General features: G+C 32.5%; 1 pseudogene across 1 annotated transcript; it reads left to right on the plus strand.

Annotated features, from left to right (window-relative positions):
* The first annotated feature begins 3,256 nt into the window (after positions 1 to 3,256).
* On the plus strand, positions 3,257 to 4,830 carry LOC147402562 (transcription factor bHLH148 pseudogene; annotated as a pseudogene). The gene is made up of 2 exons (XR_015178921.1): positions 3,257 to 3,454; positions 3,830 to 4,830. The product of XR_015178921.1 is annotated as a transcription factor bHLH148 pseudogene (transcript).
* Positions 4,831 to 12,548: the final 7,718 nt, after the last annotated feature.

Genomic DNA, 12,548 nt, shown 5'->3' on the forward strand with positions numbered 1-12,548 from the left:
GACCAGATGAGCCAAGACTTGAACCAAGGCATATAAGTGAGCGTATGCCCTTGTGGGTGGCCTCGAGGAACCACTATTCAAACTGGGTATCGAACACACAACCTACCAACTCTCTTTACTTACTAAATTCAAAATTATCATTGAGCCAATCTCTCTTGGTTTCAACCATCTTATTTCATTATTATACTTGTTGGGAGTGGTTTTCTGTGGTGGATTGTTATTTCTTTTATGCTCGGAACTGTTCAGCAGCCCTAAAGTTTGCTAAATTTTTTTCAAAACATGGGTTAGAAACTTTGGAATGAGCTGATTTTTTGTGAGGATGATCTCTATGATGAGGAGATCATCCTCATCAAAAATCAGTCTATTCCAAAACTTCTAACCCCATCAAAAGTGATTTACAAAAATTGGACGATCCACGATTCTTCAACTTGTAAACTAGTGTTAGAAGTTTCAAAATGAGATGATCTCTTCACCGTAGAGATCATCCTCACAAAAAATCAACCTATTCCAAAACTTCTAATCCCATCAAAAGTGATTTACAAAAAATATTTGACAAACTTTAAGGCTGTTGAACCGCTCCCATATATATATATATATATATATATATATATATATATATATAATATATATATATATATATATATATATATATTATCAATTGTGGGTGAAAACTCCCTTCAATTGGCACCTTAATCACTCTTTTATATGTATATATATATATATATATATTACCAATTGTGGGTGAAAACTCCCTTCAATTGGCACCTTAATCACTCTTCCTCCTTCTCACACTTTGAAAATCTAATGAATTAAGATCTTCATAAGATAATAGTCAAATCCAATTCATTATATTTCAATGAAAGTTAGTTGAGATATTGACAATGTACTAGAATCTAGGATAGACAAATACATACATTTACTTATGAAGTCTAATAAATATTAATTACTAATCTTTTATTTTATTTATTTCAATCTTATATGATCAAAATTATTTTTACTCATCAAATCATAAATAATCGATAAGATTTAACACAATCAAGATTATTAGTGACGTCTTCTTTATATCAAAGTCTCTTAATTATGTTTTTCTCTCTATCATCAATTGTTTATTGCTTGGGGCACACGTAATTGTTATTATTAAAGATTTACTTTTTATCTTTTATTATTATTATTTTTTATTTTCGCTAAATGCACATTAGTTTAATATACATCACTCCTTGGACTAGGGCACATCACCCATCATTGCAAGGAATAAAAACAAAACTATCAGTGGGCCCACTTCCTCAACCCCTTAGTACAACTCAAAACCAAAAAACAAACCAATGAAATCACTCCACGTCATGAAACGATCATGGGCCAGAAGTGATGCTTATTTTGATCTCAGGTCTGTTTATACAAATGCCACCCACATGTTCTAAAATTACAAAATTACCATCCATAATATTAGATTTTTTTTTTTTTTTTTAATGATAAATTACTCATCAACATTTGGATTTTTGGCTTTGCTTAGATGGCAAATTTCCTTGCAGTGGCTTTGATATTTCCAGATCCATTTTTTACCTTTTCCAGGGATCAACCTTGGATGGAAATTTCCATAAAGCTTTATTAGATATTGATTTCATTGGGAGAGTTAAAAATCAGAATATATAATTAATTCACAAAATGGGATAATGATCCTGAGAATGAAAAAAACAAAAATAATAATAACTTGGAATTATCAAATTCACCATTTCACTAAACGACAAACTGATGAAAACAAAGTGCGCCTCTCGTCAACCCACTTGACCTAATCAACCCACATGCTGTTCTTTTCCCATTTCAAGGAAGAAAATTTTCCATTACTTGCCTTTCCAAGGGTTTTCTCGATATTTCATAGTTAATCCAATTGTCCAAAACACCCCCCAACGCCACAACCACGATTTTAGGAGGAAAATGTTCAAAGTAACATTGGATTTGACATCGTTTCATACATTGCGAACATGGATGTGTGTATATAATCATAAATGCTTTTCAAGTGAGAAACGTCTATGATTTCATGTATACCATTATGCGAAAAACGATGTCAATTTCAATGTTACTCCAATACGACTCGATTCACACATTTTTTATGTAGAGTTTATCCAAAATCATAAATATTTTTCACTCGTATCACGATAAGAAGTATTTATAACTCCATACACTAATGTGTGAATCGATGTAAATTTTAATGTCACTGCAACATTTTTTTATAATTAAAAAAAAAATTGGTTTTATTTTGATTTGTTGATAGCTCTACCTTTAAGATTATAAAGTGATAAAAGAAAAACAAAATTATAAATAAATGCAAAATTAACATCTTATGAAAGTTTCTTCTATTTTTTTCAACATATTATTATTTACATTAGAAGTTGTAGTCTTTTTTTTTAATCATTAAATTAAATTAATGGTTTACGATCCTACAATCAACGAAAAATGACTCATGAAAGCACTTGATCCTAACCATTTATCAATAACCCGATTATAAGGATATATCCTTATGATTGGTACAACAGGATATGTATCATTGAAATATGTATAAAACACGACTATTGAATTTTATATTTATATGGTTAGGACCATTTTTTTTTTAATGTCACCCAAAACTTCTTAATTAATATATTAGAAGGGTACTATTATCAAAGTCGGTTGAATCATTTCTTACTTCTGGTTATTTTCACCCTTCTGTAAATGTCAAAATTCTTTTTCTATGCTTAGTAATTTAATTAGAATTTAAATATTATTTTTTAATAATAATAAAATCCTATATATATATATATATATTTCGTAGGATAATTTGCAATGTGTCTTATTGGATAATTTTCAAGTTCCTCAAAAGTAGAAAATACTTTTTTTGTATTTGTATTTGTTAAAGAGTCTATTGGAGTGATCTCTTGATTGTACTTCATAATGCACATCCCAAACACGGAAGTGTACAGGTTCCAGGATACACGATATGAGGTACAATCTTGAGGTCCTTCGACATTATTCTTTATTAAATTATAAATAAAGTAGAGGGTAATTTTATAAATTAATAAAAATTACTTAATAAAAAAAAATAAAAATAGAAGAGAGTTTTTATTGTCACATCAACTTTTGTTAATACCACCCCAAGGGTCTAATTGTTTGATAATTTACATTAAATTGGGGTGGCGTTAGCAAAAGTTGATGCGGGCAATAGAATCTCTCAATAAAACTTTAGAGCACAAAATGGAACGGAAGCAATGAATGTGACGAAGTGATCAACACGTGGTGTCTTGTAATTGCTTTAAAGTCTCCCACTTTATTCCCCAACGATTTCTCGTACCCCCAACACCAGCATCACCACGCCGCCCCACTCACCCACCTCTCTCTCTCTCTCTCTCTCTCGATCCATCCATCCATAAAGAAGGCTAACAAGCTTCTGAGATTAGATCTACTTCTTCGTTTTCTCTGAAAGGTAACGATATTGTGAAATCTAATGATGAATTCTTTATGTTTTTTTGCTAATTCTGGAAGGAATTTGATGAATTTCGATTTCAGTTGTTTTTTTATTATTATCGAAAAGTACAGTTTTTTTGGTATTTTTTGTGTTGATTTTGAGACGGATAAATGAAAAACTTATTCATTAAAGGCAAGAACGAGAGAATTGGATCTGAATTTAATTTGTATGTTATCTTGATTTCGTATTAATATTTGAGATCTGTATCTGAATTCTGATCAATCTAAGTCGATTCTTCAAAATTACTAGATTTAACAAACTATTAATCTCCTTCGATTCTTGTATTGTTCTCGGCATCTAATATATCTGAATGAATCTCTCTGTTTTTTCCAGGATTTTGTTTCCTTTCTCTAAGCTTCGTTTTCTTCATCGCGTTTGAAGACGAACAAAGAGAAAGTTAGAAAAGAAAAGAAAGGCAGAATATTTTTCAATCATCGAAGATTCAAATTCTTCTGTGTCAGAAGAATCTCCTGATTCGTTCTCCGTTCCTCACTCGTCTCGAACTCTCGATCGAAACTTATCTAAATACGAGATCTAATCTCTTGTTTAATAGATGGATTCTTCTCTCATCTTGAATCTAGAAACAAACTCTGACAGATCGCGCGAGACTAAAAAGAAAAAGAGGAAGAAAATCAATAACCAGAACAGAAAGACAAGATGGAAAAGCGAAGTCGAACAACAAAGCTACTCTTCGAAGCTTCTAGAAGCTCTTCGTCAAGTTCGCCGGAATCCTTCTCCGGCGACTTCGAATTCTCCACCACAAGGCCGCGCCGTCCGTGAAGCAGCAGATAGAGCTCTAGCGATCGCGGCCAAAGGACGAACAAGGTGGAGCCGAGCTATCCTCAAGAGCCGGCTTAGGTTGAAATTCAAGAAGAAACCTAGAGCGGTGACTGGAAACTGTCGATCGAAGAAACCGGGAGTAAGTTTTCTTCGTTTAAAAAAGAAACGGTTACCGGCTTTGCAGCGGCGTGTACGTGTTCTCGGACGCTTAGTTCCCGGTTGCAAGAAACTATCGTTTTCGGTACTCCTAGACGAAGCTACGGATTACATAGCTGCGCTGGAGATGCAAGTCAAAGCCATGACCGCTCTCACCGAACTCCTTTCTGTCGTAGGCTCCAATTCTGGTTCCGCGCTAGATGAAAGGTTTGGCTCGGCTAGAGTCGCCTCCCCACGCCCAGCTGAACAGAGCCGAGAAATGATGCCAGGTTGTCTCTTTTAGATTTTTTTTTTTTTTTTACTTTCTATTTCTATTTCTTCCTTCTTTTCTTTTCTTTTTTTTTTTTTTTCTGAATTTTAAATCCATGTATTTTATTGTATACACGTCTTTTCTCTTTCGTGCTTTTTGTTTTTTAATTTTTATTCCCTTTTGTTTATTGGATTATCTCCAAATAATCTGATTCTCTGATTCTCAAGCCTCTGTTAATGTCATTTATGCATATAATCTCACACATCAATTTTTATTTATTTATTATAATAATTGTGTATTGCACCAAAATTCCCATTTTGAGGTAATTTCCTTATTTTACATGCGGGTTATTTTAGAGAGTTGATAACGCCACACCAAATGTTACTAACGCCACACCAACCCTGTGCAATTTTCTGATGATTTATATAAGAATTGGTGTGGCGTTAGTGATAGTAGCTCTCTTGTTTCATCCAATCCATACCTGCTTCCTGATCTTTCTCTTTAAAAGTGTTACTTGAAACCTTATAATAGTGGGGATTTATGCATAAGGATGAAGTTTGTCATAAAATTTTGTTTAAAAGTTTTCATCCAGATATTTTTGTCGAAAACAGTAGATTACACTTGGATTCCGTAACCTTCACTCATAGAGATATATACTAGTATCTACTTTGAACAAATAAATTTGTCGTCTTGTAATTCTTATACTTTTCTTGGAAGACTTGGGATCCAATATGGTGTGTACCTGTTTCTATAATAAATGTAATGTGTCTACATGACACGTTTTTGTTGGAGTTTGAAACAAGTAAGACTATTTATCCCCAATGTAAATTGAATTCCAACAAAAATGTCGTAGACACGTAACATTATTATAGGAACAGGACACCGTTCTGGATGGCTTTGAAATATCTCGCTTGCCATTGTATTGGATTTGGTGCAATTTTGTCTTACTCGCACATTAGGGACTCTCGAATGTTGGGACATTGCAATTCACTTCACCCAATTGTTCTCAATTTTGAAGCAGACACCCCCGTTTCAAAATTTTGATTGAATTACACGCGGTCTTTTCAAGGAGGTATCTCAAATACTAATAAAGTACCATTAATACACTTTTGAAAATTGGATTTTGGATTGAAAATACACTTAAAAATATAATTTTGCCAAAAATACTTGTGCCTTGTGCCGTGTGCCTTTAAGGGGGGTTACGTTAACAAAACCCATAAAAATAAATATCCAGAGGGTTCTATAGAAATTTTGAAGCGGCTTGGCTGCTTCACAGTCAGGAGTGACGTTGACCCAAACAATGTTCTTTCTTTGTAACTTTTGAGAGTGGTAAATGTGGGTGGGGGTTATTAAGGTGTTGTGATCCCGATTCAATATCCCACCGGCCTAAAAGTGCCATTATGAAAATTGGACCTACACACAAAAAAAAAAAAAAAACTGGTTTTTGGTGATTTGATCAATAAGGGGGTCGGGTGGGCCAAAATGGGTCCAATAGAGAGCTATATGCCATTCTTTTTAGCCGACATGTAACTATATAAGTATCAAGACCTATGATTTAATACGTGTGAACTTGACTTATCTTGAATGACTGTCAGACTAGAGTCAGTCGAATCATAGACAAATTGACTTGGACCAGGTTTTAAGTTGACTCTATGAGTTTTAGTATTTGATTAAACTCAAAATTCAATTGAGTCAAATCAACTTGACCGCATTTGAACCGACTTTGAAGTTTTGTAACAAAGTTCATGACAACCCTTTATAGTTTTTACCCAACTTACAAGCAATTAATGCGCATCAAACTTGTGTCACATTAAAAAACTTGGGAGGCATGGACATTGCTTACCATAACCAGAGATTGCTTAAGTGCAAACAGGGCTTAAGTGCAATCTTGTAGCTTCTTGTCTTCTTTATATTTTGAAGAACAAATGCCCGTTCAATCCTATATGTGCATGATAATGAAAATGAAAGGAAACCACACAACTCAAGGCTGAGTGAGTTGTCTAAAGCATTTGTTACCATCCTAAAGAAATATGGGGTTAAATTTCCATTCCATTAATACTAGCAGTCTTTATGCATTGAATGGGTTAAATATGGAGTGTTAACCAACCAACTACTCTAAAAGATCGATCCATTGGAAAGGAGGTAAAACTATGAATATAAGAGAGTCTCGAGACTTAATTTGGGTATGAAACACCTGAGAATGCAAGAAAATATATATTTAACACTCTCCCTCACCCATAAAGTGGAAAGAATCAATCTCGTGACCTATATGAACCAAACGCTCTGATACCATGTTAACCAACCAACTACTTTAAAAGAGAGATTTGTTAGAGAGGAGAACTATGAATATAAGAGGATCATAGGATTAATTGGGGTATGACACACCCCGAAAGTGGATGAAAATATACATTCAACATGAAAAAAGAGTGGTGCAAGTACGAAAGCTATTACAAACAATAGATGGTATGGGAGTCTCAATGAAAAGACCAACTTTCCCAAAAAAGAACTACATGAAGTCCCAAGATGGATAAGAGACTAAAAATTACCACAAAATTACAAAGAAAAAATTACTTGAGATCTTTTTGTCTCACAGAAAAGTTTAGTTGGGATTTTACAGTATATCGAATGACTTAGATACACATGGGTTCATGTTCTATAAAATCTTAGATTGATTTTTTTATTTATTATTATTAAAAATATTTGTAAAGAAGAGAGCAGGAGTTTTAAAAAAATAAAAATAAAGGTATTAGAGTGAAAATGACCATTGCATGTCAGATTTCCCTAGCTGTAGAGTAACTTCCATTTTACTTGATCTCACAAGTGCCAAAGTATGAAAGTGTTTTGCTTTTGAGTTGCATCCAAGAAGTGTTCCTTTTAAAGACTCCTCCATGTGATCTCTTGTGTTATTTGCTTGTCTTAAAGACTGCCCAAATAAGTCCATTTGTGTCACAATGTTAACAGTACAAAAGATAAGACTTTAAGGGGGAGGCTTTTACCCAAAAGAAGAAGAAGGCGTAGGAGGAGGATAGGACTCTCAAAAGGACTTGTCACTCTCACCCGTCCTTTCCTAATCAGGCTTTGCACGTGCAAGCCAACTGTCATTTTCTACCATCTGATCCATATTCCATGATTGCATCAAGAAGGACCACGTTACTTTGTCTTTTAGTATTTTATTCATTTTCTTCTTTAATGCGAGAAATTTGAGGTCTCACTCAGAATCAATGGAGAACGAGTGGAGTGCCCAATAACTTATAAGGAGTATCCGAAGTAGGATTCAACTCAATATGTCCTTGCACGTGTGATTGGACTAGGCCAAAACACATGGATACATGAATTAGATGACGTGAAAAACAAAAAACCCCACTCTAATATTATGATAAATTTGGACATTCAACTCAAAACCAATTGATAATGAGTGGAATGATTTATGTATCACAAAGAGGAAGATTGCAAAGTCCAACATTTTTCTTTTCTTTTGCTTATTTAAAAAAAGAACTATGATAAATTAACTCGAAATTCACTCAACTGCACAGAACAATTGATATTTTTCTTGTGTATCTCAAGGAATAAAATCTATGGCTCCATGCACAAGTTACGTCATTTGAATGAAGTTTGAGTATCTTTTTTCTTCAAGTCAATTTATCATTACTCCTAAAAAAAATCAATCTCGGAATCACTACTGATTTTTTTACCATCTCTCTCTTCCAAGATATATATTTTTTAAATCTGTAAGGATATTTTTGTAATAAAAAATCGTGTCTGTGATTTTTGTTTTTGTTTTTTTTTATCTTTTTTTCCTTTTCTTGGGGATGTTTTTTTTTTTTTCCACAAGTTTATTTATTTTTATTCTCCCTCTTATCTTAAATAAATTTAGTCTCTCTCTTTCTTATTGGAAGAAGATACAAGCATGATTTAAATCTCCTTTCGATTTTTTTTAAATTGAAACATTCGATACAGTAATTTCAGGGTTTAAAAGAAGTCTTTCATGAACGACTATGGTCAAGGGGCGTTGTAATTAGTTTGAAAACACAAAGTGTCTCAAATATTTATCAAAATAGAGTTGCTTCATTTAAATAGCCCAACCATTTGGAGGACACCAAGGTCAAAGGCACATCATAGTTTAAAATCAAAATTGTACTTTGACTCTTCAAAAAATTCAGGGAAACGAAAAAGTAAAGAAGAAGAAGAACCGACAGCTCAGTATGTTGAACGTCGATTCAAATCTGTGATCTAACGATAAATCTCTCTTTCTCTCTTCTCTACAACTCGTGCCCTAAAAATCTTTGTCTGTCTCTTTCTCTTCCTTATTTTTCTCTCTTCCTCTCTCCATGTCCTACTTTTACTTTGATTTTAAAGAGAAATCACCGAAACATCAAATATTTTGTTTTCTTATATTATTTCATCTCGGAATGCTAGAAAATCAAAATGTTTCGTACGAAACCAAACAAAAATTTGAAACCATAGACAAAAGAAGTGAAAAAATACTCAGTTAGACCATACCTAAAATTATATTTACTAGTAGGTGGCACTTTTAATCACACATGTACCATAAGGATCTATTTGTAACTTAAAATTTTGAAGATATCGTAGCAATTTTTTTTTTTGTAATTTAAAAATATTAATCAATGTGATTATAGGATTATGTATTGTAAATTTTTTAGTTTATTTTTTTTATTATAAAAATAACCTTTTCATAATATAAAATTTAAATATAAAAGTGGGGGCATTTTTGGCCTTAAGTAATGTGGTGTAAGTAAATAACTATTCGACTGTCTGTCGTATTATAGTAAAGATATTAGATGATTGTGCATGATAATGAAAAATTGGTAAGACACTTGAATTTTTGGCAAATTTTGAGATAATAATGTATAATCCGAATTATAATTTTTTTCTACTATCCACTATGTGGATGTCTTTTCTTATATTTGGCTGTTTCCACGTATCCTTAAATAAAGGAATACTTGTCCATTTCATGTAAAGTAAGAATATTCCCTTCTTTTAATATTCTTCATTTACTCTGAAAGTGAGAGACCTTTGGGGGGGCGTTTCGTAAGAATCAAATTCTTTTCGATGATAATTTTTTAGAATCCTTTGATTTTGATTATAAAAGTGATTCTTTGATAATTGTAATAAGAAATCGACTAAAATTAGAACTGAGATGGGATTATAAAGATTTGTTTCCAACAATTTTGGGTTGTATTTCTTCAAAACTCATCTCGATATCAGGCATGGACGAGACAGACAAACAAACTAATTTTTCAGACGAGATTTAAAATCCCACATTCATTTTTCAAAATTTTGAATTAAACATCTCAAACATATCGAAAAACTCGTCTAAGACGACTCGATATGTGGCATGAACAAGACGTGAAATCGAATTTTAAAACCATGCTAAATATATAACACTTTAAAAATTAATGTAGTCAAACATGATTATAAATTTTGGAATCTACAATCCAAAATCAAAATCAGTATCTAACATTAGGGGACCAAAAGCTCTCCTAGGTCAACTTCACCAATCTAGTAAAACTGTTAGGCAAAACCAAGAGACCAAACATGCAATCTTTAAAATCTACTTCTTTGTAAGAGTGAACCCTTCTTCCCCTCCATGTCCCAACATTAATGTCCCTTATTTGGGTGGCCCTTCCATATTTATTATTTATTATGGTAATTTGGTTTTATAGAAGAAGCATTGCATGCAAGACCATGAAATTTAGGATGACCCATGTAGCATTAATGGTAAAATATTGCCACAATGTAGGTTTTGTCCCTCTAGTTTAGGGGTCACATGCCTATAAAATGCTTCTATATTAAATTAAGCGGTCTTGATGTGTTAGGCTAGTAGGGAATTAAAGAAACAATTAAAAGATGCTTTCAAGGACACTAGAGTAGATGCATATGGTGAATAATATGTTATTTTGGGGTTGTTTGGTTACAAGATATCAATGGGTTATAAATAGATTAATGATTTTCTGACGTCATACGCTCCGCTCCTTGACGTGGCATGTGTTACAATTATAGATCAATTTTCTCAGGATACACATATTTATGGGGATGTGTAGTTGTGTATCTCGAGAAAATTATCTATGGTTCTGATCCATGCCACGTCAGGGAGTGTATGTGAGAGAGGGCGTCAGAAAATCACGACTCTTATAAATATGATCCAACCTTTTGTGGAGAATACACCTGTATTAAACATTGGTCCGAAGGTGATTTCTAGCTATGAATTTGAGTGTTTTTTTTTTTTTTTTAATCTCGATCTTATGTGTAGAACTCCATGATGAAAAATTGTTAGGACCCCAAAGAGATAAGGACTTAATTTTTCACCATAAACATTGATTAGAAATAAATATTATTTCTTGAGTTAAGACCTCACGTCCAATGAGAATGAATACCTGGGGTCCCCAAAGGGTATCATACTAAAAGATGTCACATTATCGATATAGAAATAACGACTTGAGACTAGAGAGTTTAGAAGAAAAACTATTGAGGAAACTAGGGGTGTAAACAGTTTCAACCTATGCTACCATATTCGTTTCTACTAATCCGAACCATGAACTGGTACGAAACAAACCAATTCACAGTACAATTCGTATTGGGTTTATAAAATCAAGCGAACCACGAACCCATCGAATTTTGGTCGGGTTCTGCGAACCAAAGCATGAAATTCGACGAATTTAAAAAAAAAAATTATTTTATTTTTTTTCATTGTTCATATTTAAAATTTAGATTATTTTACTAATTTATTTTTAATCAACTTAGAATTTTTTAATATTGTAATTGTAATTATAACTCGTATACTTAAATTATATATATGCACAAACAAACCAAGCTAGCGAACCGAACTAGGAAAATCGAATCGATGGGAACTGAACCGTTATGGTAAATTTTTTTTTTGAAAAAAATCATTAATTTGTATTTTTAATATAACAAATTATAATTAAATTAATAATTTTAATGATAATATGTTAATTTTTAAAAGAAAAAAAAATTATAATGATTTGAAATACATTTTTTCTCATTCGATTCTTGAGAATCAGAATCGATGGGTACCTGTGATTTTTGATGGTTTCAATTAAGGTTTCATTTATTTGGGAACAGTAAAAAATCACAGGTACCCATCAATAATTGTTATGGTTCTAAGTTCCTTAGGATTTGAACTGACCCATTGACACCCTAAGTAGATGGAGATAATTCGTTTCTTGGTTAGTACGAGTTCATTAAAATTCACAGTTAATATGGATTCATTGAATTTCACAAACACAATACAAAATCGCACTGCAAATTTTTTTTTTTCTTATTGGTTTGTGGTTTGATCTAGTAGGAATGAATCTAGTAACTTAGTACGGGACCTTAAACAACCAATTCAGCAGGGATTGAATGGGGAAATTAATGTCATAGTTTCAACTTTAGAGTATTGTTTCAAAATTCGTTGAAAGTCAAGTTGAAACTCAGCCAAATTATCTTGCTTCGATTGGATTTTGAGGTGATTTGGCCACAAAACTTGTTGGAATCAATTTAGGGAGTAATTGAGTTAGAAATTAGATCAAGTTTTGTGGTTATGTTAATATTTTGTGTATAAAAAGTAAAAAAATTATCTAAACTTAGACCATCCAACGGGTTTTATGATCGCAAAAGAAAAAAATAGTTTGAAATTTTGATAAAAAAAGGAAAATATGTTTAATATATATATTTGAGTTTTATCCTAAATATTTGCGATCATTTAAATGAATCTTATTCCTCCATTAAATTCTATATAAACAAATGTGATTAGAAATTGTGGGGGCACATGCAAGAGATTAATTCTACCATCACAACCTAATGAACTTGGAGTTGAGTGAAGAAGATGCATGCATGTTTGTCAGT

Source organism: Akebia trifoliata, chromosome 5 (genome assembly GCF_017979445.1).
Source record: "Akebia trifoliata isolate Shusen 1 chromosome 5, ASM1797944v1, whole genome shotgun sequence".
NCBI classification, from domain to species: domain Eukaryota; kingdom Viridiplantae; phylum Streptophyta; class Magnoliopsida; order Ranunculales; family Lardizabalaceae; genus Akebia; species Akebia trifoliata.